We start from the raw sequence: 26,366 nt of genomic DNA, 5'->3' as shown, positions 1-26,366 counted from the left end.
CCCTGAAGGCACGCTGTCAATAGTTGGGGGCCATGCACCTGCATTCACATGCCTGTCAAATTATGACCTGAGGCTGTGTTCGTACAGCTGCTGCATCCCCATAGTGTAATTTAAGCTTCCTGTACACAGCAATAGCCACATTGCCAAAAAAAACAGCAATTTACTCCATACAGGCCACTGTACAGGCCACAGCACTTACATGAATGTAAATACCTAATTTACAGAGAACTTTTTAATAACTCAATACAGTTTTATCTTTTACAATTAGCTGGAATTATGTTATGTTTGTGTCCATTAATAATGATTTTTGTGTATTTTTAATGAAAATATCATTTTGACATGTTCGGGGAAGGGGGTGCCTGTCAGGAAGGCTGTACGGAGCCCCGTGATTTCTAACAACAGCCCTGAATACATACTTAGACTTTAGAATCACTTTTCAACTTTTAAAGTCTATACTTTTATTTAAAAAGTATTATGCATACTTACTCTTCCTCACAGAGAGATAAGTTGATGGTCCCAAGGAAGAAAAGGAGTAACAGGGATTTCTTCAAGGTGAACATCTTTGGGCTCTGTGGATAATTTGGATACATGGAAAGAAAAAGAAAACAAAATTGAAAACATGTTAAAAAAATAACATGGAACACCCTGATGTTAGGTTCAAATAAAAAAATTGTTCCAATATTATAAAAGGTCCAATGTTCATTTGCTCTAATCCATCATAATTGATCACATACACCTGGAATTTATTATTGGCTGATTGCGTTTTTTTTAATGAATTTGCTTGATGCTTCCCAGACTTTACTGGATCTGGCTACTCATAATTAAAACAACGATTAAGGGGTCTATCTTATTCCTCAATCCCACAAAAGGAATATCACAGCAGGTTCTTAGACGCCTTTAGGGCTGATTCACAAAAACCGGCATTCCAATCTCCATTATCTATGATTTCCAGGGCTTTCTATCATAAACAGGGCTACCTTTTGCCTCACCTTGTCTACCCACTCTGGTCCTCACCCAAGCAGTGCCAAAGGATATTAGAGTGAAATTAATTTAACTGTATATGAATCTGCTTTACTAACTAGACTTAGGCTTCATATACACACTGCCTACTTTGACTGCTGGCCATGGGAAAATGCAAAACGCAGCAAAATTGCGACACAATTTTGCCACAGTTTTATTGCGATTTTGCCACGGTTTGTGTTTTCCCGTGGCCGGCGGTCAAAACATTCCTATTATCCTGAAAGTAATTCTTCTGCGTTCAGGTGAGGGAGGTTGAGGGAGGTTGTAGCTCCCCTAACCACAGCAGCTCCTAAACTCTGGTAAAAGTCTATATGTACATTGACACATAGGCTTTTATGAAGTTGAGTTTAGGAGCTTTGGCAAAAAAAGCCATGAGCTCCTAAACTCAAGTACATGAAGCCTAACGGTTTCTTTAGGGTTTTTCTTGTAGGAATGGGAAGAGTCCCCAGATAATTGTCTTTTATTCTCGGTTTGGAGAGAAGGAGAATGAGACTATTAAGATTATGTAAAAATAATTGTTCTTTATAAGGAATATGACTTATGAATGCAATCTTTCTACTGTACTATTTCCTAATAAGGGCACACACAATGAAATAATAATATCTGGTGTATAACTATATTAAAATATATAAAAATATTTGAATCAAATGATTGATATTGAAATTCAGTGAAAGTATGTTAGGCTGGCCATAGATGGAGCAAATTTCTTTTCTGCAACCACAGGTGTTGACACAGAGAGTGTTCTCCCGGCAGAGGAGCGTGGGAAGTCATCCCTGCTGGGAGAACACAGTTATTATTGATAGTGGCCTAAACAGCTGCTAGCAATAATCACATGTAAAATCTGGCAGGCTGGTTGTACACAAGTTAATCCATTGGTTAACTTGGGTACATTCAGCCTGTCCATACATGGTTGGAATCTCGGTTGGTTCCTGGTAAACTGGACAAGATTCGAACTGTCTAGGGCTGGTTTTGGGTTTTGCTATGTACAGAAGAGCAATATCCCATCCGCCTCTTCTACTGGTTGGCTGGTATGAAAGATTTGAACTACACCATGTGCTAAATATATCTGCTCTATACTAAAATTGTTTTTAACACTTTGACACACATTTCCACATATCTGCACACATAAAACCGACTTACACAAAAAATCTTTGTTTCTACTATACCTTTATGTTCCGTAGGTTTTATATATATTTTTTATTTTCTTACTAAGTAAAATTTACTGTTAAACACATTTTTGATTTTGATAAAATTAAATAAGTACCTTTTATCTTTAAACATTTCTCATCCTTAAAAGGTAGTTTAAGAAGTAACAAAAATAAATGTAACCAAAGCACCAATAATCAGCCTACCTACAGGTATTTATTACGGGACCCCACTACGAGCTGTGAAGGAACTTTAGAGCCCAAAACCCAAGCTAACCAGGGAAAGAAGAGACATTTGTGCTTTTTTTTTTTTAAAAGACTTTCTTACTGAATTATTCACAAGGTTTCTTTCCTTATCAATAATTAAATTAAGAATAAAAATAAGATAACAACATTCCAGCGTATACTTACCGGGTGGTTCAGTTGGTTATGAGAATGTAGACAGCTGGAAGACTTTGGTGGAGGTCTACTTTACAAAGAACGGGGTTGGCTTATATAATAAAAGAAAAGGAAGTTGAGTAAACAGAAGTTTTAATTAAAATTACATTTAGCAGTCACATTTTTCTTAGGAACACATACCTGATACCACATGTATTTATTAAAATATTTGTCTTCTAGCCTCCAGGTAGGACAAATATCAGCACCCAGTCAGCAGTTTAGTAACCTCCAGAGCTCATATTTAGACAGTTTGAATCTAAAATCAATTTAAGAGGAATTCCAGCCCAAATTTCTGCTTTGCTTTATATACAGTAGCATGGAGTCATTTTGGACAGTTAGTTATTACTGTTTAAGTGTTCAATCAGTTTTGCTTAAAAGAAAGTGACCCGCACATTAAAACCCAACTTTGTATGTGACTTGCTGTTGCAATAAAGTTTTCTTGGTCCCAGAAAGTGACTGGATTCTGGGGACACACCCCGCATTGGGGGGGATTCTCCTTCGATAAAAAGTTACCCCATTTCTGTTCCCAGCAGTGGCAGGGCTCAGGGTAGCATTCAGACTTACCAACCCTAGGCCCAGCATGAGGAGGGACACAGGAATAATGCAGTTGTGCTGCCTCCATCCCTCTGCTTCAACCAATAGGGACTGGCATGACTGAACCCCCAGTACCCCATCTATTCTACTACCATTAGCCCACCACATACTGTATGAATCCACTCCAGAGTCCAGCCAGGGAGTGAGAAGAGAAGAGAAAGATGGGTTGGCCCCCAGTGCTGCTTGCTGGTCAGCCGCCCCTGAGGAAGAAAGAGATGAATGGAGGAAATGGAGTAATCAGGTAAGAAGAAATAAGAGTCCAGTGATATCTGCTGCTGAATCTGTCCCACACTGTACAGTCACACTCTCACCTGTCATTTCTGAAATCTGGACAAAGTATTCATTATCATGGAAAGGCAAATACTGAGAAAACACTGTTGCATATCAAGTTCCTGCAATTTTTCATGCTGGCAGCTTTTAGAAACTATTTGCCTTTCCATGTTAATTTATATTTTGCCCGGTTTTCAGAAGTTTATCGATTTTATGTGAGCTGTACACAGCAAGATGACAGCAAGTCAGTGGGTTTTAATGCCATACTGCCACATATGTGCATAGTTACAATTAGAGGCATCATCAGGGGGTGGCTATTGGGGCTACAGCCCCGAGCCTGGGGCTAATAGCCCCGAGTCTCTTGTCCCGGTCCTAGAATGCAGGGGACAAGGGCGGACTGAGCCGTGGTAGCGCTGGCTCCGACTCCAGCTCCTTCCCGCCTGACTCTACTCTTGGTCACTGGTTGCTATAGCCACCTAGCAGCTAGCAACCAGTGACGTCACTGCCCACTGTGCCCACACTTCCCAGCATTCAAAGCAGAGGAGGATTGCACTTCCTCCTCCTCCGCGCTAGTGCTCATGGGGCTTGCCATTTCTGGACTGGAGTGGCCCTCCGGTGGTGCCATGGAGTGCAGAGCAGCAGGGATGGGGATACCTGGGCAGCCGGGAACAGCCCAGGAGGGAGAGAGAGAAGACACCGCCACCCTGAGCAGCATCCCCAGCGCCTCCCAGAGTCTGTACTCCACCTATCAGTCCTCTCCCAGGGCACTGTGATTGGAAGAGGAAGAAAGCGGCAATTACAATTTGGCCGCCGTGCGACATCGATTGGCGCTCGGGCGGGCGGCTCTCCTCCTCTCCCCTGGCTGCCTCACACACCAGCACCACAGCTGAGCTGCTGCTGCAAGACCTGGACACAGGTAGGTCAGTCAGTGTGTGTATGGCAGGTACCAGGTCAGTGTGGGTCAGTGTGTGTAGGTCACTATGTGTGGGTCAGGTAGGTCAGTGTGGGTCAGGTAGGTCAGTGTGGGTCAGGTAGGTCAGTGTAGGTCAGTGTGGGTCATGTAGGTCAGTGTGGGTCAGGTAGGTCAGTGTGTGTGGGTCAGTGTATGTAGGTCAGTGTGGGTCAGGTAGGTCAGTGTGGGTCAGTGTAGGTCAGGTAGGTCAGTGTATGTAGGTCAGTGTATGTCAGGTAGGTCAATGTGGGTGGGTCAGTGTATGTAGGTCAGTGTGGGTCAGGTAGGTCAGTGTATGTAGGTCAGTGTTGGTCAGGTAGGTCAGTGTATGTCAGGTAGGTCAGTGTATGTAGGTCAGTGTGGGTCAGGTAGGTCAGTGTGTGTGGGTCAGTGTATGTAGGTCAGTGTGGGTCAGGTAGGTCAGTGTATGTCAGGTGGGTCAGGTAGGTCAGTGTATGTCAGGTAGGTCAGTGTGGGTCAGTGTGTGTGGGTCAGTGTATGTAGGTCAGTGTGGGTCAGGTAGGTCAGTGTGGGTCAGGTAGGTCAGTGTGGGTGGGTCAGGTAGGTCAGTGTATGAAGGTCTGTGTGGCTCAGGTAGGTCAGTGTATGTAGGTCAGTGTAGGTCAGTGTGGGTCAGGTAAGTCAGTGTGTGTGGGTCAGTGTATGTAGGTCAGTGTGGGTCAGGTAGGTCAGTGTGGGTCAGGTAGGTCAGTGTATGTCAGGTAGGTCAGTGTATGTAGGTCAGTGTGGGTCAGGTAGGTCAGTGTGGGTCAGGTAGGTCTGTGTGGGTCAGGTAGGTCAGTGTATGTAGGTCAGTGTGGGTCAGGTAGGTCAGTGTATGTCAGGTAGGTCAGTGTATGTAGGTCAGTGTAGGTCAGTGTGGATCAGGTAGATCAGTGTATGTAGGTCAGTGTGGGTCAGGTAGGTCAGTGTATGTCAGGTAGGTCAGTGTGGGTCGGGTAGGTCAGTGTGGGTCAGGTAGGTCAGTGTGTGTCAGGTAGGTCAGTGTATGTAGGTCAGTGTATGTCAGTTAGGTCAGTGTATGTAGGTCAGTGTATGTCAGGTAGGTCAGTGTGTATCAGGTAGGTCAGTGTATGTCAGGTAGGTCAGTGTGGGTCAGGTAGGTCAGTGTATGTAGGTCAGTGTATGTCAGGTAGGTCAGTGTATGTAGGTCAATGTATGTCAGGTAGGTCAGTGTGTATCAGGTAGGTCAGTGTATGTCAGATAGGTCAGTGTGGGTCAGGTAGGTCAGTGTATGTAGGTCAGTGTATGTTAGGTAGGTAGGTCAGTGTGTGTATGTCAGGTAGGTCAGTATGTGTATGTCAGGTAGGTTAGTGTGTGTGTGTCAGGTAGGTCAGTGTATGTCAGGTAGGTCAGTGTGGGTCAGGTAGGTCAGTGTATGTAGGTCAGTGTATGTCAGGTAGGTCAGTGTATGTAGGTCAGTGTATGTCAGGTAGGTCAGTGTGTGTCAGGTAGGTAGGTCAGTTTAGTGGTCAGCATTGATGGCCACTGGTAAGCCAGGCAGCAACCAGCAAGTCAGCCTACCCCCCGCCACACAACCACACAACCCCAACCAAACAAACCCAGCGCCACTAGGTCAGTGTGGGTCAGTGTAGGTCAGGTAGGTCAGTGTATGTAGGTCAGTGTATGTCAGGTAGGTCAGTGTGGGTGGGTCAGTGTATGTAGGTCAGTGTGGGTCAGGTAGGTCAGTGTATGTAGGTCAGTGTGGGTCAGGTAGGTCAGTGTATGTCAGGTAGGTCAGTGTATGTAGGTCAGTGTGGGTCAGGTAGGTCAGTGTGTGTGGGTCAGTGTATGTAGGTCAGTGAGGGTCAGGTAGGTCAGTGTATGTTAGGTGGGTCAGGTAGGTCAGTGTATGTCAGGTAGGTCAGTGTGGGTCAGTGTGTGTGGGTCAGTGTATGTAGGTCAGTGTGGGTCAGGTAGGTCAGTGTGGGTGGGTCAGGTAGGTCAGTGTATGAAGGTCAGTGTGGCTCAGGTAGGTCAGTGTATGTAGGTCAGTGTAGATCAGTGTGGGTCAGGTAAGTCAGTGTGTGTGGGTCAGTGTATGTAGGTCAGTGTGGGTCAGGTAGGTCAGTGTGGGTCAGGTAGGTCAGTGTATGTCAGGTAGGTCAGTGTATGTAGGTCAGTGTGGGTCAGGTAGGTCAGTGTGGGTCGGGTAGGTCAGTGTGGGTCAGGTAGGTCAGTGTGGGTCAGGTAGGTCTGTGTGGGTCAGGTAGGTCAGTGTATGTAGGTCAGTGTGGGTCAGGTAGGTCAGTGTATGTCAGGTAGGTCAGTGTATGTAGGTCAGTGTAGGTCAGTGTGGATCAGGTAGATCAGTGTATGTAGGTCAGTGTGGGTCAGGTAGGTCAGTGTATGTCAGGTAGGTCCGTGTATGTCAGGTAGGTCAGTGTGGGTCGGGTAGGTCAGTGTGGGTCAGGTAGGTCAGTGTGTGTCAGGTAGGTCAGTGTATGAAGGTCAGTGTATGTCAGGTAGGTCAGTGTATGTAGGTCAGTGTATGTCAGGTAGGTCAGTGTGTATCAGGTAGGTCAGTGTATGTCAGGTAGGTCAGTGTGGGTCAGGTAGGTCAGTGTATGTAGGTCAGTGTATGTCAGGTAGGTCAGTGTATGTAGGTCAATGTATGTCAGGTAGGTCAGTGTGTATCAGGTAGGTCAGTGTATGTCAGATAGGTCAGTGTGGGTCAGGTAGGTCAGTGTATGTAGGTCAGTGTATGTCAGGTAGGTAGGTCAGTGTGTGTATGTCAGGTAGGTCAGTATGTGTATGTCAGGTAGGTTAGTGTGTGTGTCAGGTAGGTCAGTGTATGTCAGGTAGGTCAGTGTGGGTCAGGTAGGTCAGTGTATGTAGGTCAGTGTATGTCAGGTAGGTCAGTGTATGTAGGTCAGTGTATGTCAGGTAGGTCAGTGTGTGTCAGGTAGGTAGGTCAGTTTAGTGGTCAGCATTGATGGCCACTGGTAAGCCAGGCAGCAACCAGCAAGTCAGCCTACCCCCGCCACACAACCACACAACCCCAACCAAACAAACCCAGCGCCACTAGAGGCCCCCCCCCGGCCTTGGACTTTGGGCTGAAGCCCCTGGTCTTTTTGCCACCTAGCAATGCCCCTGGTTACAGTACATATAGTTACATATTTACCTAGTTAGTCTGGTTAAAAAAAGACACAAGTCCATCTAGTTCAACCAATAAAAGGGGGAAAAAACATACAATACTCTATATATATATATATATATATATATATATATATATATATATATATATATATATATATATATATATAATCCTATACCTACAGTTTATCCAGAGGAAGGCAAAAAACCCAGCAAAGCAATGTAGCCAGGAGCTGGCTAAAGTTGCCTGCATTGTCAGGGGACACTGTGAAGCATTGCTGCTGTGAAGCTGTTTTCTCCTAGTGTTCGTCCTGGGCTCTGTGCTTTCAGATCCTGAAGGTAGAGTTCTAAAAGTAAAGCAAAGCATCTTGGGATGTGTAGTCCAGGGAGCCAATATTTGCATTCAGCTGGACTGTTTTGAACTACAAATACCAGTTGGCTGTGGAGGAAGAAGAGGATGCTGGGAGAGGTAAAAAAAAGGCCTGCGTGTGGGCGGGATCTCTCTCTTGGGATCCTGGTCTGGAACTGCGAGCAAGTGACTCTGTGTCAGTGTGTGCTGTGGCTGAGTCACAGCCTGTGCTAGAGGGCGAGAGAGAGAGAGAGTCATCACGTGCGGGTGAAGGAGCATCAACTGCCAGCTACTTCTGACTGTTCAGTGGAAGCCTGGAGGCCGCTCTTCACACGTGCATGCCAGATCCAGCCGAGATGAAGCATAGTATTACGCTGGACCACATTATCCCTTGAGCAGGGCTCTACCGAGGCCTATCGTAAAGACTTCCCTTACCAAGAGTCATTGGGACTGGTGAGCGGCACTGGCCCATTCTATTACCACAGAGACACTGAATGCAGACACCATTGCCTTGTTCTTTTGCCTAAGCATGTAGGACCTGGTGCTTCACTGACCCTTTGTGGAGCAGCAACAGCGTTCCTCTTTCCACAGGACACCCAGGCCCAACGCTGCCACTAGGTGAACTAGGCAGTTGTCAGGGCTGGGCTCAGCCCTTCCTTCTCTGGGCTGGCCGCCCAGCTGTCGGCTAATTGCCAGCTCCCATCTCTCTCCACAGTTAATCAGCTGTTGATGATATCCTGCTCGTAAGTCCTGCCTACTTAAGCCGTCCAATCCAGAGGACCTCTGCCTTTGCCTTGGTCGACATCACAGAAATGTTCTCCTGCGATCCTGTTCAAGACCTGTTTTGCTGACATCCCTTCTGGCTCCAGATCCTGCTTTCCGTTCCACTACATTGATCCCTGACTTCTGGCTTGGCTGACTATCCTTTCCGGTTACTGAACTTTGGCTATGTTTTGACTACGTTTGTTCTTTTTACTTTTATTATTAAACAAGTGTGATTTAACTGTACTTTTGTCTCGGCCTGATTTAATGGTTTCTGCCAGCAGCCACCTAGGGCGCATCTACAGCCAGTGGCATAGCGTAGGGGGGCAGCCAGATATTTAGGGGCGCAAAATTATTTTTGAGTGTGCTGTGCTGCGGCCTCCCTCTAAACCTCAGATGAGGCATATCCCTGCAACCTGCGTTCCTTTGCAGCACCATATTCTCCCTCCCCCTGCCTGGGATTCCTCAGGTTCAGCCAGCCTGCCTCTCTGGTTCAGCCTGTTGTGTGAGAAGAGCGGAGGGGGAGGGGAGGTGCATGGTGCAGATGATCATAGAAGAGGTAAGATGGCAGTTGGTGGACCTCCCGGATAGCGGGGGACACCAAGGAGCTGCTGGGTAGCAGGACCAAAAAGGAATACTGTCTGTCTGGTGCTGGGGAGAGCCTGATGGTGGAAGACATGGAGAGGTGAGGGAATCCACTGATGTACATTGTACTGGGGAATGGGGAGATTTGTGTGAGCAGGGCTGTACTGAGGGCTGCAGATGTACAGGACTTTCCAGCCACAGTTAGCAGTAATCAGGTATGTCAGTGTAGGTGTCAGGTAGGTCATTTTAGGTGTCAGGTAGAGCATTGTTGGTGTCAGGTAGGTCAGTGTAGTGGTCAGGTAGATCATTGTAGAGGTCAGTTGGGTCAGTGTAGTGGTCAGTTAGGTCATTGTACTGGTCAGGTAAGTCAGTGTAGTCACACTGCCCCCCCACCTGTCACATTGCCCCCCACATGTCACACTCTCCCCCACCTGTCACACTCTCCCTCACGTGTCACGCATGCCCCCACCACCTTTCACACTGCCCCCCCACCTGTCACATTGCCCCCACCTGTCACACTCCCCCATCCTATCACACCCCCCCCACCTGTCACACTGCCCTCCCACCAGTCACACTCTCCTTGCTAAATGAGGATGTCTCTTTGCTGGATTTGACTGTTCCTTTGCTAAATGGGGATGTCTCTTTGCTGGATTGGGCTGCCTCTTTGGATTGGGCTGTCTCTTTTCTGGATTTGACTGTCTCTTTGCTATATGGGAATGTCTCTTTGCTGTATGTGGATGTTTCTTTGCTGGGCTTTTTATTTGTTTTTGTGTTTTGCTGGACTGGGCTGTCTCTTTGGCACCTTATGGCACTTATTTTAGCCAATTTAGCAGTTTCATGTTTAAATGTTTTAATATTTTCTACTGTTTGTAAAAATGTAGAAGTTTTAATTTTTTTGTTGGGGGGTTGCAAACAGCTGGTCTTGCAGGGCGCAAAATAGTCTAGCACCGGCCCTGGGGACACCACAAGTGCTTTTTGCTACACATGGCCTATTAAGGCATCACCAGGCTACTTCACCTCCTCCCAATTACCAGGATATTTCAAGTAGTTTATTATAGAGCTAGCTGAAGACAAAAGGGTTTCCTTCTTCTGAGAGACTACAACAAATCCCCACCCCCGCACTAAGGGATTAAAGCAGTCAGTGCTGTAAAGACAAATATTTTAACCCAGGACTCTATCTGGTAATTGAGCGGGTTTAGCTACTCCAAGGTGTAATAGTTTAATTGATGTAGGAACAGTGCTGTAACTTTCTGCTTTATCTTACCTGTGGTGGTGAGGCACAGGAGGGAGCGGTGTGACAAGTCATTCCTCTGCCCTTCTCCTGCCCACAGGTCTCTAACTAAACAGAGTGTTTTTTTGAGTAGTCTTTATATCCTGCAATCATTTACTGTTTTGTTCTACTGTCCTATATCATTAGTATTACCTGCTAGAGCAGGGGTGTCAAACTCAATTTTCATTGTGGACCGCATCAGCAGTATGATTGTATCTGGGGTGTGCTACCTGTGACAAAGGCTTTTGGAGGGGACTGAATGCCAGCCTCTTGCCTACTGATTATGGGCCCTGGCATTTGGGGGAACGGTGCGCTTTGTGAGCTGCATGCCTAGGGACCCTTTAGGTGGTGTTACTTTGGATTCCGGTCCTTGTCCCCCAGGACACACAGACTCTGGGAACCCTGTGTATGCCATATTGGAAATGGTGACTGGGAGGGTATGTATCGGATTGCTTACAATGGCACAGTAATATTTATCCACAATATCTCCCAGGATATATGAAAAGACTATTCTTGGTTTGATTCTGAACTCCACATGTTAGTTGAGAGAGCTGATCACATTGGCCTCTAGAACTTGGTAGGAGTCGGACAGTCTACTCATACTATAGTTTGTTGCCTACTAGGCTGAGGAGGGGGGGTCACTGTTTGTATTGTTAATTGTAATTAGCTCCTGCTATTGTGTTTATACTACTGTGTGAAGCTCGGCGACCACAAGTCTGCCCAAAGGTCATGTCTCTGAGTCACCTAGTCTGGGTAAATGATTTAGTAAACTAGCTCATGTTAATTAGGCTAATTAGGTTACAGTTGTATTGTTAGAGTAATATGAGCAGGAGGGGGGAACCTCCTCTTTAACGGTATATAAAGACTTGTAATTTTGGTTCTAATAAATGAGTCCATGTCAGCAGCTAAACAAGTCTCGTCTTGCTTTGTGCTTGTGTGCGGTTGGAATATCTGATATCTAGATTCAGACTAAGAGGAAGTGGTATACTGACGGAAGCACTCAAGCAGAATGTGGGGGACGTTCCGTTACATTGGTGGCAACCAGCAGGACACTTCCTGCAGTCTGGGACATCCAAACTTCCACCTGGATCCAAGGTCCGGATAGCAGGAGAGGAGAGGGACAGATACCAGTCGCCAGGGAAAAGGAACTCAGAAGGAGGTTGTGAGAGCTGCAGATACAGCACAGAGCACCAGTATCGGAGCAGGTCCTGCTGGGATGGTTTGATTCTATCTGCTGCGAACTCTGGAAGGAAGCGCTAGCCTGTGAGCAGCATCACCAGGGAAAAGTTCCAAGCATACCCTTGGATAGTGGATGACAGCCCAACGGAAGGCTTTGGCTATGGCAGCCTGGGACTGTTGTATGTGAAGCTGACAGGGGACCCTAACTTCGGGAGTGATTTGGAGTGGCGGTTGGACGAAATCATGGATTACAGAGAAGGGCTACTGAATATATATATGTATATATACAAAGCCGGGATATATATGTATATATACAAAATACACTGCAGCTAACTGAATCAACTGCCTGCCTGAAGTAGAATAGAAACAGTACACAGGAACGGTCTTCAGTGAGATCTAGCTAACTGAATAAACAGTTAGCTACAAAATACACTGCAGCTAACTGAATCAACTGCCTGCCTGAAGTAGAATAGAAACAGTACAGCAGGAACGGTCTTCAGTGAGATCTAGCTAACTGAATAAACTGCCTGCTCAAAGTAAATGAAATGACACTCTCTCTATCTCTCTCTCCGCCAGCAACACACTACACAAGGCCGACGTGCAGGCGGCCTTATATAGTGTGGGGTGTGGACTTAACTCCCTAAACCATAATTGGCCAAAAGGCACCCTGCCTTTGGCCAATTATGGCTCTCTCTGCTTAAGGCGCTGTGATTGGCCAAAGCATGCGGGTCATAGTGAATGCTTGGCCAATCATCAGCCAGCAATTCACTGCAATGACGCAGTGCAATATGGGGCATGACGCGCCGCTCAAATTTGGCGCGAACGCCCCATAATCTTCAATCTTCGTCAAACGATCAAACAGCCGATGTTCAAGTCGAACTCATGTTCAATTCGAACTTGAAGCTCATCCCTAGTATGGATGAGCACTGATGTGGCATTGGATGTGGCAAGGATGATCACTGATGTGGCATGAATGGGAATGGATGAGCATGAAAGAGGATGGATAACCCAGTGATGGAGCATGGATGAGCATGAATGTGGATGGATGAGCCAGGGATGGAGCATGGATGAGCATGAATGTGGATGAATAAGCCAGGGATGGAGCATGGATGAGCATGAATGTGGATGGATGAGCCAGGGATGGAGCATGAATGTGGATGGATGATCCAGGGCTGGAACGTGAATGAGGATGGATGCGTCAGGAATGGAACATGAATGTGGATGGATGATCCAGGGATGGAGCATGAATGTGGATGGATGAGCCAGGGATGGAACATGAAAGTGGATGGACGAGCCAGGGATGGAGCACGAATGTGGATGGATGATCCAGGGCTGGAACATGAATGAGGATGGATGAGCCAGGGATGGAGCATGATTGTGGATGGATGAGCCAGGGACGGAGCATGAATGAGGATGGATGATCCAGGGATGGAGCATGAATGTGGATGGATGAGCCAGAGATGGAGCATGAATGAGGATGGATGAGCCAGGAATGGGGCATGAATGTGGATGGATGAGCCAGGGATGGAGCATGAATGAGGATGGATGAGCCAGGGTTGGAACACGAATGTGGATGGATGAGCCAGAGTTGGAACACGAATGTGGATGGATGAGCCAGGGATGGAGCATGGATGAGCATTAATGTGGATGGATGAGCCAGGGATGGAGCATGAATGAGGATGGATGAGCAAAAGATGGAGAATGAATGTGGTTGGATGAGCCAAGGATGGAGCATGAATGAGGATGGATGAACCAGGGATGTAGCATGAATGTGGATGGATAGGCCAGGGATGGAGCATGGATGAGCATGAATGTGGATGGATAAGCCAGGGATGGAGCATGAATGTGGATTGATGAGCAAGGGATGGAGCATGAATGAGGATGGATGAGCAAAGGATGGGGCATGAATGTGGATGGATGAGCCAGGGATGGAGCATGAATGAGGATGGATGAGCCAGGGATGGAGCATGAATGAGCATGAATGTGGATGAATGAGCCAGGGATGGAGCATGAATGAGGATGGATGTGCACAGATCAGCGCTGTGGGCCATTCAGATCCAGCCCACAGCGCTGCTGCACCCGCTCCGTCCTCTCCCCACATGCTGTACAGATCGGCGTGAGAAGAGGGGAGGAGCCGAACCAGACATGCTGCGGTTTGTTTACAACTGATCACTCTGTCATTTGACGGAGTGATCATGTGGTAAAGGTCCTCTGTCATTGGTCCTTTAATCTGACCCGTGACACGCCAGGTCTGGGAGACCCGATGGTCACAGACATTCCCGGGTGCGCTCCCCAAGGGATGCGTGGGTGCGCGATTCTGGTAGGACGTTATAGTGCACCCTCCTAGAATTATCCGTTTTTCGGCTATGACCAGGCCAGCAAGCGGATAAAGCGGTTAGGAGATTTGGATCAATTATGATACTGCTTGCTATAATTGGTCTTTATGTAATGAATAATTGATTCTACTGATATAAATTAAAGCGGAGCTCCAGCCCCCCCACCAAAAATACTGCAGCTGCTGACTGTAGCTACATTGTAAAAATCCCTGATCACCCCCCCCCCAGAGCAGTACAGTGTCAATATGGTGACTAAAAGAAAAAGGAAAATAAAGCAAAAAAGTAAAAAAAAAAAAAAGAAAAAAATGTTTACAAAAATTGACTAAAATATTATTTGCCTATACTGAATATTGAATTATTATTATTTTTTTTTTTTACACCAGTCACCATTCAGTATCCTTGATACACCAGAGATATGATGACGCTGTACTGCACTGTTGTCAGTATGTAAAAAAAAATTGTCAATAAAACACCACATTATATTTAATTTCTTCATTTTCTAAAAAATTGTGACAAAAAAAATTACAACTTCAAGAAATGAGATAGGCCATCAATACATCAGGATTGATCAATTTTCAAATATACATACCATAGTTTGTAGACGCAAAGCAAAACATTTGTCTATTAATGCATGAGACATACAGGCAGGAGATCTAAGCTCTGAGGAAGAGGGGTTTGCCATCAAAATTCATAATATATATATTCATAGTTTGCTTGCTATTGAGTAAGCTCCAGGTCATCACGGAGCACTCACACTTTGTATCTATTGACACTTTTGTATCTACACCCCTTGAGGTCTATTGCCTTTTTTTGATTTTCAAGTTTTTTAAAGTTAATAAACAGGGCTTTGCACCCTCTTTATTGTTTTTTGTTATTCACTATAGAAACATTCCCAGTTGGAAGTGGGCTGCATACCTTATCTGTTGTTAGAGTGGACTATTACCACACTTTGGTCCTATAGCAGAGCACTCGCAATACAATAAGCACTAAAGACAATTTTTCTTCAGTTTTTTAATCGGGGTTTGATAGAGCTTTAATCTCAGGGTAGAGAATCATGAGCAGTTTTCATGGTAAGGCTTTGGTATGTCTCCTCTTGGCCAGTAAAGCCAGTTTGTGCCTGATATAACAGTTCAGAAAGCGAAGAAGTAGACCAGAGCCAGGAAAGCTGTGGTTCCTTTGGAATACCAGATGGCCCCCCGGGATATAGAGATCCTAAAGAGCAGCAGGGATAAGATCAAAGAGATTGCTGTGCTGCCCGGGGGATCTGTTGGGTCGCGGCCGTTGCTCCTCACTACCCCTGATGTGTTTGTTCTTGTTCTGAGATTAACCGTACATTACAGGGTTATAGCAGACAGTAGCAGCTAGGAGCGCAGCCTTATGTGCCCCCACCCAAGGAATTTGTTGATAAAGAACACTGAGAAAGAATATTAACCCCTTGGTTGTACGTATTCTCCTCTCAAGCCGTTAGCCGAGAAACAGAGAGAGAAAAGAATGTGATATTGTAAAGAAAGTGATATTGTGAAGAGGAGAGAAGAAGATGTTGAAATAGTTGACAAAGTTGAAAGAAGTGGCGAAAGTTATGTTGCTAAAGAAACAGGGAGAAAAATCCTGTGTGATAAAGAAAATTGGATAAAGGAAGTTAAGAAAGATGGCGATTGTATTATGTATGTGTATCACAGAGTTGATGATACAGTATGTGAATTTACCACGCTATGTTGGAATTTGAAACAAAAGGAGGGGAGGGACAGCACTGCCCTCCGTCTAACAACCACTCCTTTCTCACCACCCAAGCACAACCCACTGTGACAACTCAGCCCGGCGGCCATCTTAGTACACCCATGCCTTCACTTTCTACCCAGCCCAGTGCATTTCCTGCCGGCGGCCATCTTGGTACACCCAGTAAGCTTAAACAGCCTGTACCCAGCCCTCCCTGTTTTAACCAGGATGGTTCGTACCACACATCTGTCTTCCCCAATACGGAAGCATCACATTCCCAGGCCGGATATGTTAATGATGAAGAAGCGTCTGAGTGGGAAGCCCAACAACAGGCAGCAAGGCCACCCACTGATTTAACCCCCAATCCGGCTCCGGACTCACAGTTCCGAGAGGATCTCAAACACATGCTGGCAACCGTAAAGAACAGTGCCCCTTGCCAGCCCCCGCCCCAACAACAGTCTCAGTTACCAGAAGGGGCACCAGTGATGTATGTCGCTTTTACTCCATCACAAGCAGAGGCCTTAGTGACAAATCTGCCTGACCCAGAGAAGCAGCCAATTCCCTTCTACCACAGGATAGTGCAGATACAAGAAACTTACTCAGCTGCCTGGAGAGACTTGATCAGCCTATGCCAAATCAAAGCAGGACATGTCTTTTGGCCAGTCATGCAGACGGCCTTCAATGATGCCAGCCTGACAAGTGCCACTTCCTACACCTCAGGCGTGGAGTTCTGTGCACAACTCCACGACTGGGCAAAGGAGAAGTTGACGGATCAGACCACCACAATCCAAGATATTACCCAAGATAAAGGGGAGTCTGAAGAAGTATCATGCTAGACTCGTACAGGCCTTTGATGATCTGAGTTTCTCCCACTTTGAAAAGAGACACACACGTTTCCTGCGTGGGAGTGGATGGGGTGCCCCGCTCCAGTCCATTTGTAAAGCCACTCCAAGTGGGGACATTTCCTGATTTGCTTGCCAGATTTGTGGTGTCCTCTACATGTCCCTTGAATCTACTAGGAGCTGATGTGTTGTCCGGACTACAGGCCTCAATCAGGACACGCCTGAAGGGGGGATGAAGTTACATACTCCCCTATCTTTAGAAGACTCATCTGCTTTGTGTTTTTTGCCTCTCCTGACGACACTTAATGAAGCAAAAACTTCAAGCTCAATACTGCAGGAAGTACTTGACAGAATCCCTGCGTGCCTATGGTCCACAGGACCGGAAGACAACGGTCACTTAAAGGTGCCACCAGTTTCAGTCAAGCTAAAAGAGGGCGCATCATTGCCCCGGAAACCACAATAACCCCAAGAAGAGAACCCCTAAAGGAGAACCAGGTACCTGCTCTGGATGCCTTTGACTGCAAAATACCTCACAGAGGTGGACCTTACAAACGTTTTCTTCAGTGTCCACCCTCACCCCTCCTGCTGGTACCTTTTTGCATTCATCCATGGAAAGAAAAGGAAACATACCTAAACAGTGGTGCCACAAGGGGTACAGAACATTCCAAGCCAGTTTGCAAAAGCTATGGCTATCATCCTTGACACATGACAAGAGGAACACCCGGAAGTGATTCTCTTCCAACATGTTGATGACCTTCTCCTTTGTGCAGCTGACTTACCCCCTGTTGAAGTCACCTCAGAAAGCCTGTTGTGCTATCTTGCCAACCAGGGGTGCAAAGTCTCAAAGCCCAAATTGCAGTGGTGCTCAACACCTGTCATTTTCCTTGGACACTGTTTGTCCCATGGGATAAGACACCCCACTGAAGACAGGGTGCAAGTAATCTCTGATATCCCACTGCCACAAGGTCAGAAATCCCTTCATGCCTTCCTTGGACTAATTTCCTAGTGTGGAGCATGGATTCCAGAAGCCTTCCTACTGATGCTCTGCAATCAGACCCTTCCAGATGTCTCCTGAAGAAATATCTAAGTTTGAGGCCCTTAAGTGCGCCACCTCCGGCGCTAGGGCTCCCAGCCTACGACAAAACGCTTAAGCTCTTTGTATCCGAACGTCTGGGACATGCTGCAGGTGTACTCACCCAATCACACGGCATCAGCCTACGCCCCATAGGATATTATTCCTGTCGGCTGGATGCGGTAGCAAGAGGAGTGTGTCTGTGAGCTGGCTTTGCTACACAAGCCTTGCTTGACAAAACTTTGAACTTGGTCCTCGGACACTGCCTCGTTCTGCTTGCTCCCCATGACGTTGTTGCCATATTCAACCAAGATCCAGCCGAAACACTTGTCCACTAATAGACACTTGAGACTCCTGTGTTCCCTCCTACTGGACAGCATTACTCTATTAAGTTGTCAAACACTGAACCCTACCACTCTTCTTCCACTTCTCGAGGGGGGAAAGCCAGAGGAGGAGTAGAGTCTTGACTTGTCACCCCATGACCACACAGGACACGCGGTCACCACTGAAAACACTGTTCTACAAGCTGAAGCCTTACCACCGGTGATGTCTGCACAGGAGGCAGAGCTGTAAGCACTTACTACAGCACGTAAATGGACAGAGGGAAAAAGAGCCAACATTCATATGGACTCAAGATATGCTTTCAGCATTGCCCATGATTATGGTGTTATCTAGGACAGAGGATTCCTGACGGCTGCAGGAACACCTGTGAAAAATTGATGCCTTGCTTCTCCCAACCCAAGTGACTATTCTGAGTAAAGCACACGACAAAATGAACTCAAAGGAAGCTTAAGGCAATCATCTAGCCAATTCAGCTGCCAAACAGACAGCTGGTGGTCCACGGGAAGTGGACAGCAGGGTGGTAGAAGAAGACCACCCCGTGCTTACCTTACAGACTTTCCCAGTGGACAGAGTTTATCTAAAAGAACTACAGGAAAAAACAAGTCCGGATAAGAAGGAAAGCTGGAAACGGAGAGGAGCAACTCTCAGAAATGGACTATTCGAGTGCAACAAGAAGCCTTGTCTACCCAGGAGTATGTACCCAGCCGTGGTGCAATGGGCACATGGAGCTGCCCACTTGACAAAGACTTTTATGAACTCTCTTATCAACAAGTGTTGCACCAAGAGTTACTCCACTGACCGACAACTTCTGCAGATCATGCATTATCTGCACCAAATGTAACCCAGGATGCACAGAAGAAGCACAGAAAAAACACAGAAGAAGCACCTGGCAAAAGCCCTATACCCCATTCTAGAGGATGCAAATTTATCATTCTCAAGTGCCAAGAAGTGGCGGATTCGAAAACGCCCTAGTGGAAGTGGTCACGACTGCCAGGACCACAGCTAAGAAACTACTGAGTGAGATAGTATGTAGATTTGGGGTCCCAGAGGTGATATTGAGAGATCAGGGACCACCAGCCTTAACAGCAACCCTTACAAAAGAGATTTGGGCAGCACTGGGGGTTCAGTTGGCACTACACATCCCATACCACCCTCAAAGTAGCGGGAAGGTAGAAAGGATGAATGGGACACTAAAAACAGGATGTTAAAGATGGCCCAAGAGACTAACATGAGTTGGCCAGACAGTTAGCCCATTGCCCTGTTCAGTGTCAGACACACCCCCGGGGGAAACATGCCCTATCCCTCTATGAAATTTTGTTTGGTTCAGCTCCCAGACTTGGTTGTTACTTTCCACAACAGTTACAGTTGCAGTCTGATGTGTTGACTAATTATGTAACCACATTATCACGAGAATTAACCTGAATGCATGTCCAGGTGTTTTCTTCCATTCCAGATCCTGAATTAGATACAGGAACACACCAACTACTGTCTGGAGATCCTTGAGCCAAGTTATGATGGTCCATTCCAAGTTTTGCTGACCACAGCCACCTCAGTCAAGTTGGCCAGGAAGAACACCTGAATGCACGCTTATCACTGCAGGAGAGCGTGTTTTCGGGTGCTGCATATCCTTTTTCTGTTTGATCTGGGGGGGGGGGGGGGGGGGGCAGGAGGTGGCCATCACAAAAATGATAACATAATTACGTTTTGGTGTAACTCTTCAGGTACACGTGACCACCTTTACCTTAGATTACTGTGACATAGTACCTTGTCCGTTTGACCCTTCATGGTGATGCCATCGGTACAGTGATATCCCTGACGGTAAGGACATATGTATGCCACACAGACAGTTACTGGGGACAGAGTTGTGGTTTCTGTGGGGGCCAGTGGGTTGGAACACAGGGCCAGACTGGGCGACCACAGAGTGCATTAGACAAAAAAGATGAAAATAGAAAGCCCCATCTCCTAACCGAAGATACCCCTGATACATACAGTGACCCAGCACACAGTCAGAGGAGGAAGCGAGCAGCTCTCTCCGGAAGCTTTGACCCTCATGTGTACATAGATGTCATAAGGGTTACAAGGGGGGTCCCTGATGAGTTTAAAGCCAGGGACCAGGTAAAAGCTGGTTTTGAGTCTTTGATCCCCATAACAACTGTCAGCAAGAATGTAGATTGGATTAACCTCCCTGGCGGTATGATTATTTCGGATTTTAGGTGCTGAAAGCGGTACCATTATTTTGCATGGAAATTTGGCGTTTTATATTGTAGGTCTGTAAATCTTAACAATAACACACTTAAATCTGTCCAAACCAGAGTCTAGTAGATATCCCGGGTATGATAAAGTTTGAAACACAAAAACATAAATTATAATATAATAAATAAAAATAAATAATTAAAAAAAATTAAAAAAAATAGTAATAAAATAAATTTCCCCACAATTCACTATCGCTCAATTCTGCAAGTGTTCTAATTTACTATCGCTGTTTTCTAGCTGGTCTAAAGCCACTTTTGACGTAAAGGGACACTTTTTGGTTGCTATGGACAATCTCCAGTTTCCAGGCAGAAAGAACAGTGTATATCATGTAAAACTGCATGCAGGGCATGGGCCAGAGCACTGGGGACAAAAGGGATGTGAAATCATTTCTTACAGTACTGTAATCTGTAAGATTACAGTACTGTATGTGTTATGATTTTGACAGTTTTTTGAATTTGCCGCCAGGCTCCGCCCCCGTGCGTCGCGACGCTCGCAGGGAACGGAGCCTGGCACGGAGAGGCTTCGGAGGAGGACGGAGCCCTCGGACACTGCGGGGGACATCGCAGGATCCCGGGGACAAGGTAAGTAACGCCGCCCCAGGATCCTGCAATGCGATCCCGAGTGTGGCTCGGGGTTACCGCTAATGGTACTGAATTTTAACCCCGAGCCACACTCGGGAATACCGCCAGGGAGGCTACCTACATGTCATGGTTATGCAATAGAGTTTGTCGATCAGCATACCTGTCTCCATGTGTTCATCTCTAGAGACCAGCTGACCCTCACCTGACTGCTTTGTAACCTTTCCTCTAAGCATGGCCCCACCCCAGGCCCTATCAGGGAACCCTATATTAACCTGTGCACTGCAAGCCAGCAGTGCTGATCAACCATTGTGTGTTAGCCTCTGTGTGTACTTGCTGTGTTTCATACATCTGATTCCTGTTACCGACTTTGGCATGTTCCCGACCATCCCTGTTTGCCTGTGACCCTGAACCTTGGCTTGTCCCTTACTTTCCTTGTTGTTCTAGCCTGCTGCCTCCTTCCTCTTCTCCTGTAGTCTACCGTGAGCGTGAGCTGTGAGACCGTGGGGGCCGCGACCTGGAGCCAGACTGCAGCGCAGTCCATCCTTACCATTAAAGGCTCTGATGAACACCTGCTGGCTCTTAGACTCCGCGCCCTGGGGAATCTATGCTCTAGCTCCCAGTGGGATCTGTGTCAGTGATCCAGTAGACCTGCTTCCTGAACCTCCCAGGGTTCAATCCGCAGCAGTCAGCCGTAGGGTCCACTACCTTGCGGTGCACTCCTGATCCCAACGGTGTGCATCTGTCACCCAGCCTCTAGGTGACCTGACACTACACATATTATAACCAACAAAGATTTGTACATGTGATTTCAGTCTGACACATAATAACTTGCTTTTGTTTGCCCAAACGTTTGCTTAAAGCAGTGTGTGTTGACTGTTGACAGGTAATCAAAGTCTCGAAACATTTGCTAAATAAAATTCATACCAATACACCTTTATTTACCGGAACCCACATGAAGAAATGAAAACTGATGGGAAAAGTCTTTTAACCGAATGACCAAGTTACTTACACAGTTACATAAATGATTAGTTAGTCATGCTTAAAGCGGAGTTCCACCCAAAAATTGAACTTCGGCTTTAAGTGTAGGTGACCCCCTGACATGCCACATTTGGCATGTCATTTTTTTTTGGTGGGGGAGCGGGTACCCTGTTTTTACAGGCACCCTGCTCCCACTTCCTCCCCTGGTGCCGCAGCGCCAGAAGGAAGATCACCTCTCCCTCCCTGCAATCTTCTGCACATCACAGGTCCTAGAAGATTGCCCGACCATTCACAGTGAGGGGCTCGCGCATGCGCAGTGCACGCCCGGCTGCGAAGCCACAGCCGGGTGCCCACAGTTAGAATGCCGACACCACAGAGAGGAGGGGGAGAGGAGCAGGGCTTCGTGTGCCCACATCGCTGGACCATGGGACAGGTGAGTGTCTGATTATTAAAAGTCAGCAGCTACACTTTTTGTAGCTGCTGACTTTTAAATGGGTGGAACTCCGCTTTAAGTCCATCTAGTTCAACCAGCAATGTTGTTGGTTTGTTTTTACTGGTTGCCTTTTGTAAGAAGGTTGGGAATTCTGGACTGTGGAACAGAAGCTAAAAGTAGGTTTTGCAAAAATAAGGGTTTGACCAAAGGCACAGAACTGCCATAAATGGTCTTTACACCTCAGCTTTGACCTTTAAACAAAATTGATTGGATGCAGTTTGAGCTGGTTGTTGAGGAAGGCCTCAAGGGTGGAATTACAGATCACAAGGCTCTAGAGCCCAATTTTGGTGTCACGCTCACATAAAAACAAAGTGGCATCTGGCAGTGACACTATCACTGATCTTCAGAAAGGAAGATAGAAAGGTAACAGGGGAGCTGTCAGCATAGTCATTTCACTAGTAGGGAGCGGCTCTGTGGAGAGTGGTTTTACAAGGCAGCTCAGTAGACTAGCTTTTTAACCACAGAACCCCGCAGCCAGGGGCGGATCCAGAGCCTAGTCTCGGGAGGGGCACTGCCAGAAAATATGTTTTTTTGGGGGTAAATTTAATGGGGAAATGGCTGGTGTTAGCGCTTCAATCATCACAGCACCATGGTTGTTATGGTGTCAGGATGATTGAAGCGCATTATTACTATTATTACATGGTTATAAAAAATTAAATGGTTCAACTCACCATAGAATCAGTGGGAGCCCCGAGCGTGTCACTTGCCACTGTCACCTGCCACACGTTGCGGATTGTCACTTGCCACGTCACCTGTCACTAGATGCGGATTGTCACTTGCCACGTCCCATGCCACACGTTGTGGATTGTCACTTGCCACGTCCCATGCCACACATTGTGGATTGTCACTTGCCACGTCCCATGCCACACGTTGCAGATTGTCACATGCCACGTCCCATGCCACACGTTGCGGATTGTCACTTGCCACGTCCCATGCCACACGTTGCGGATTGTCAATTGCCACGTCCCATGCCACACGTTGCGGATTGTCACTTGCCACGTCCCATGCCACACGTTGCGGATTGTCACTTGCCACGTCCCATGCCACACGTTGCAGATTGTCACATGCCACGTCCCATGCCACACGTTGCAGATTGTCACTTGCCACGTCCTATGCCACAGGTTGCGGATTGTCACTTGGCTGCTATAATTGTCTGCTGTGTCCCAGTCAGAGTCAGGCTTATTTAACTGGTGACCCCCTGTCATCAGTGCTGGGCAGGGAGGAATGGGCTGGCTGCTGCCGCTGGGAGAGTGATGGGAGCAGAGCGAACACAGGGCTCATCCTGAGCGGATGTGTCAGCGCTGCATCCCGCCCCAGGGGCAGCAGAGAGATGATGTAATCTCTCTGCTGCCGCGGCTGCCTGTACATTCTACAGTGAGGGCGGAACTGCAGGGATGCAGGGCAGCGCTGGGCGGTGAGAAATGATGTTATCTCTCTGCTCCCCCAACCGCCGGCTCCCTGATTGGCCAGCAGCCGCTCACAAACTGTCACTGAGCCGCACACAGCTGTTCACGTAACGGAGCCACCCATGCTCTCAGCTGTGGAGCCGCCCGCCGGCTCTCTCACCCACAGTGATGCCTGCCCTGCCCACCCACTCACCCACAATCTCGGAGGGGGCAATTGCCCTGTTGCCCCCCCCCTGGATCCGCCCCTGCCCGCAGCTGCATCTGTGAACTGACCACAAAGCTCAATGAAAAATCTGCTGGCTAGAGCCACGAACCACACAGTCTGAGGTGATTCTGTAAATTCCTCCGGACATACGCCGGTTTCTTCCTCTCCCTTTTTTTTTTTTCTCAGGCTTGGCTATCACAGCTATCATAGCAGAGCAAGCAAAGGAAAAAGAAGCTTTCAGAACAGAGTCCAGCCTCTTGTTTGCTGAGTCCTAAAAGTCTAGACAAGATGTTCACTAAGACAGGAGCATACTGCCCTCCTTTAAAGATTTCTCCACCAAATAACATCTGTCGCAAGCAGGGATGGACTGGGACAAAAATCTGGCCCTGAACTTCATCCAGACTGGCCCACTTTAATTTTGCAAACAAGCACAAAAACAAATGAAGTGGGGGGCTAACGTCATGCAGAAACATTGCTACAGCCTCATTGGCCAGGTTAGGTGGTATACAGAGCCAGGTTAGGTGGTATACAGAGCCAGGTTAAGTGGTATACAGAGCCAGGTTAGGTGGTATATAGCGCCAGGTTAGGTGGTATACAGTGCCAGGTTAGGTGGTATACAGTGCCAGGTTAGGTGGTATACAGAACCAGGTTAGGTGGTATACAGAACCAGGTTAGGTGGTATACAGTGCCAGGTTAGGTGGTATACAGAGCCAGGGTAAGTGGTATACAGAGCCAGGGTAATTGGTATATAGTGCCAGGTTAGGTGGTATACAGAGCCAGGTTAGGTGGTATATAGTGCCAGGTTAGGTGGTATACAGTTCCAGGTTAGGTGGTATACAGTTCCAGGTTAGGTGGTATACAGAGCCAGGTTAGGTGGTATACAGAGCCAGGTTAGGTGGTATATAGTGCCAGGTTAGGTGGTATACAGTTCCAGGTTAGGTGGTATACAGAGCCAGGTTAGGTGGTATACAGAGCCAGGTTGGGTGGTATACAGAGCCAGAGTAAATACATGACAATGTGAATAGATAAGAGAATACTGACCCTGTTCCCCTCTTACTCCATCACCTGCACTAAAAGTATGAACACATGGCTGTCCCTGCTGCTGCAGAACCTCCTTCTCCCCCTCCCTGAAGTAAACATAAAGAAAAAACTCACATGGGAGATAGCACGCTCAGGACTGATTTTGGCTTCTTCTTCCTGAAACACTGAAGTCAAAATGTGGCTGGTGGGAGGGGAGGAGGGAGGGGCTGCAGCATGGACAAAGCATTATTAGCTAACACTGAGATGAGATGCAAATATCTCCCCCCTCCCTTTGATGGTCGGGAACGGGACACTGAAACATCATCATCCAGCCCTGCATCTAAGTGTTGTGTGCCCCCCTCAACACATTACAGGTTGGAGATGTATTTTGCACAGGGGCAGGTTTAGAGGTGAAAGCGCTGCTGCTCGAACTGGCTCTGCCTTCTTGTCATTATGACACGCAGGAGACCCGGACTGCAGAGGGAGAGACACACAGAGCAAATCGGCCCACTGAGCCATCGGCCCACCAGGAAACTCCCGGTAGTCCCGATGGCCAGTATATGCCTGGTCCTAAGATTTCTGCTGGAGGCAACCTAAGGTAAGAGCGTACCAGACAGAAACTGTATGAGCAACATCTGTGCCCAGAAACAATCACTCCGGCAAATCCAGGTCTGTCAATGCCGCAGCCAAGTCATTCTTATTGGCATGTGCTGAGGCTGACATGCTAAGAGTAGGTACAATGCCAGAGAAAAGCAGTGTCTCAGATACACCTGATGCTTCTGGTCTATTGGGAGATGAGAACACAGCGAATTATGACTGGAGTCCTCTTGGCTTCATGGCAGTGCACTTGTGCCCCTCTAGGCTGTGCTTCCCCCACCTCTGGAAGCCTTTCCTTTAAACGTTTTAGGCCCCTTTCACACGAGGCAGATCTGCTCAGCGGAGTCCGCCAGCTCAGCAGGAGATCACTGCGTTGATCTCTGCTGAGCTGGCGGATGACAGGTCCCTCTCTGCTCACTGAGCGGGGAGGGGCCTGTCAGAGCGCCGCTGATTCCTATGGACAGCATGTCCGTTTCCATGAGATCTCATCTGATCCACCAAGATGGATGGCGAACGTCTGGATTTAGAGGATCAGATGACAGACGGGTGTCAGCGGACACATCTCTGCTAGGGATGAGCCGAACACCCCCTGTTCGGTTCGCACCAGAACTTGCGAACAGGCAAAAAATTTGTTCGAACACTCGAACACCGTTAAAGTCTATGGGACTGGAACATACATAATCAAAAGTGCTCATTTTAAAGGCTTATATGCAAGTTATTGTCATAAAAAGTGTTTGGGGACCTGGGTCCTGCCCCAGGGGACATGGATCAATGCAAAAAAAAGTTTTAAAAACAGCAGTTTTTTCAGGAGCAGCGATTTTAATAATGCTTAAAGTGAAACAAT

At 47.3% G+C, this 26,366-nt stretch overlaps 1 long non-coding RNA gene across 1 annotated transcript; it reads right to left on the bottom strand.

Annotated features, from left to right (window-relative positions):
* Positions 1-485: 485 nt before the first annotated feature.
* On the bottom strand, positions 486-25,131 carry LOC141106477 (uncharacterized). Its single transcript, XR_012235722.1, has 3 exons — positions 25,061-25,131; positions 2,577-2,655; positions 486-569 (listed from the first exon to the last, which is right to left on the bottom strand). It is a non-coding gene; the product is annotated as an uncharacterized lncRNA (long non-coding RNA).
* Between the last annotated feature and the right edge of the window lie 1,235 nt (positions 25,132-26,366).

This window comes from Aquarana catesbeiana, linkage group LG08, assembly GCF_042186555.1.
Source record: "Aquarana catesbeiana isolate 2022-GZ linkage group LG08, ASM4218655v1, whole genome shotgun sequence".
Taxonomy (NCBI): Eukaryota; Metazoa; Chordata; class Amphibia; order Anura; family Ranidae; genus Aquarana; species Aquarana catesbeiana.
This window is presented reverse-complemented; position numbering and strand designations above follow the sequence as displayed.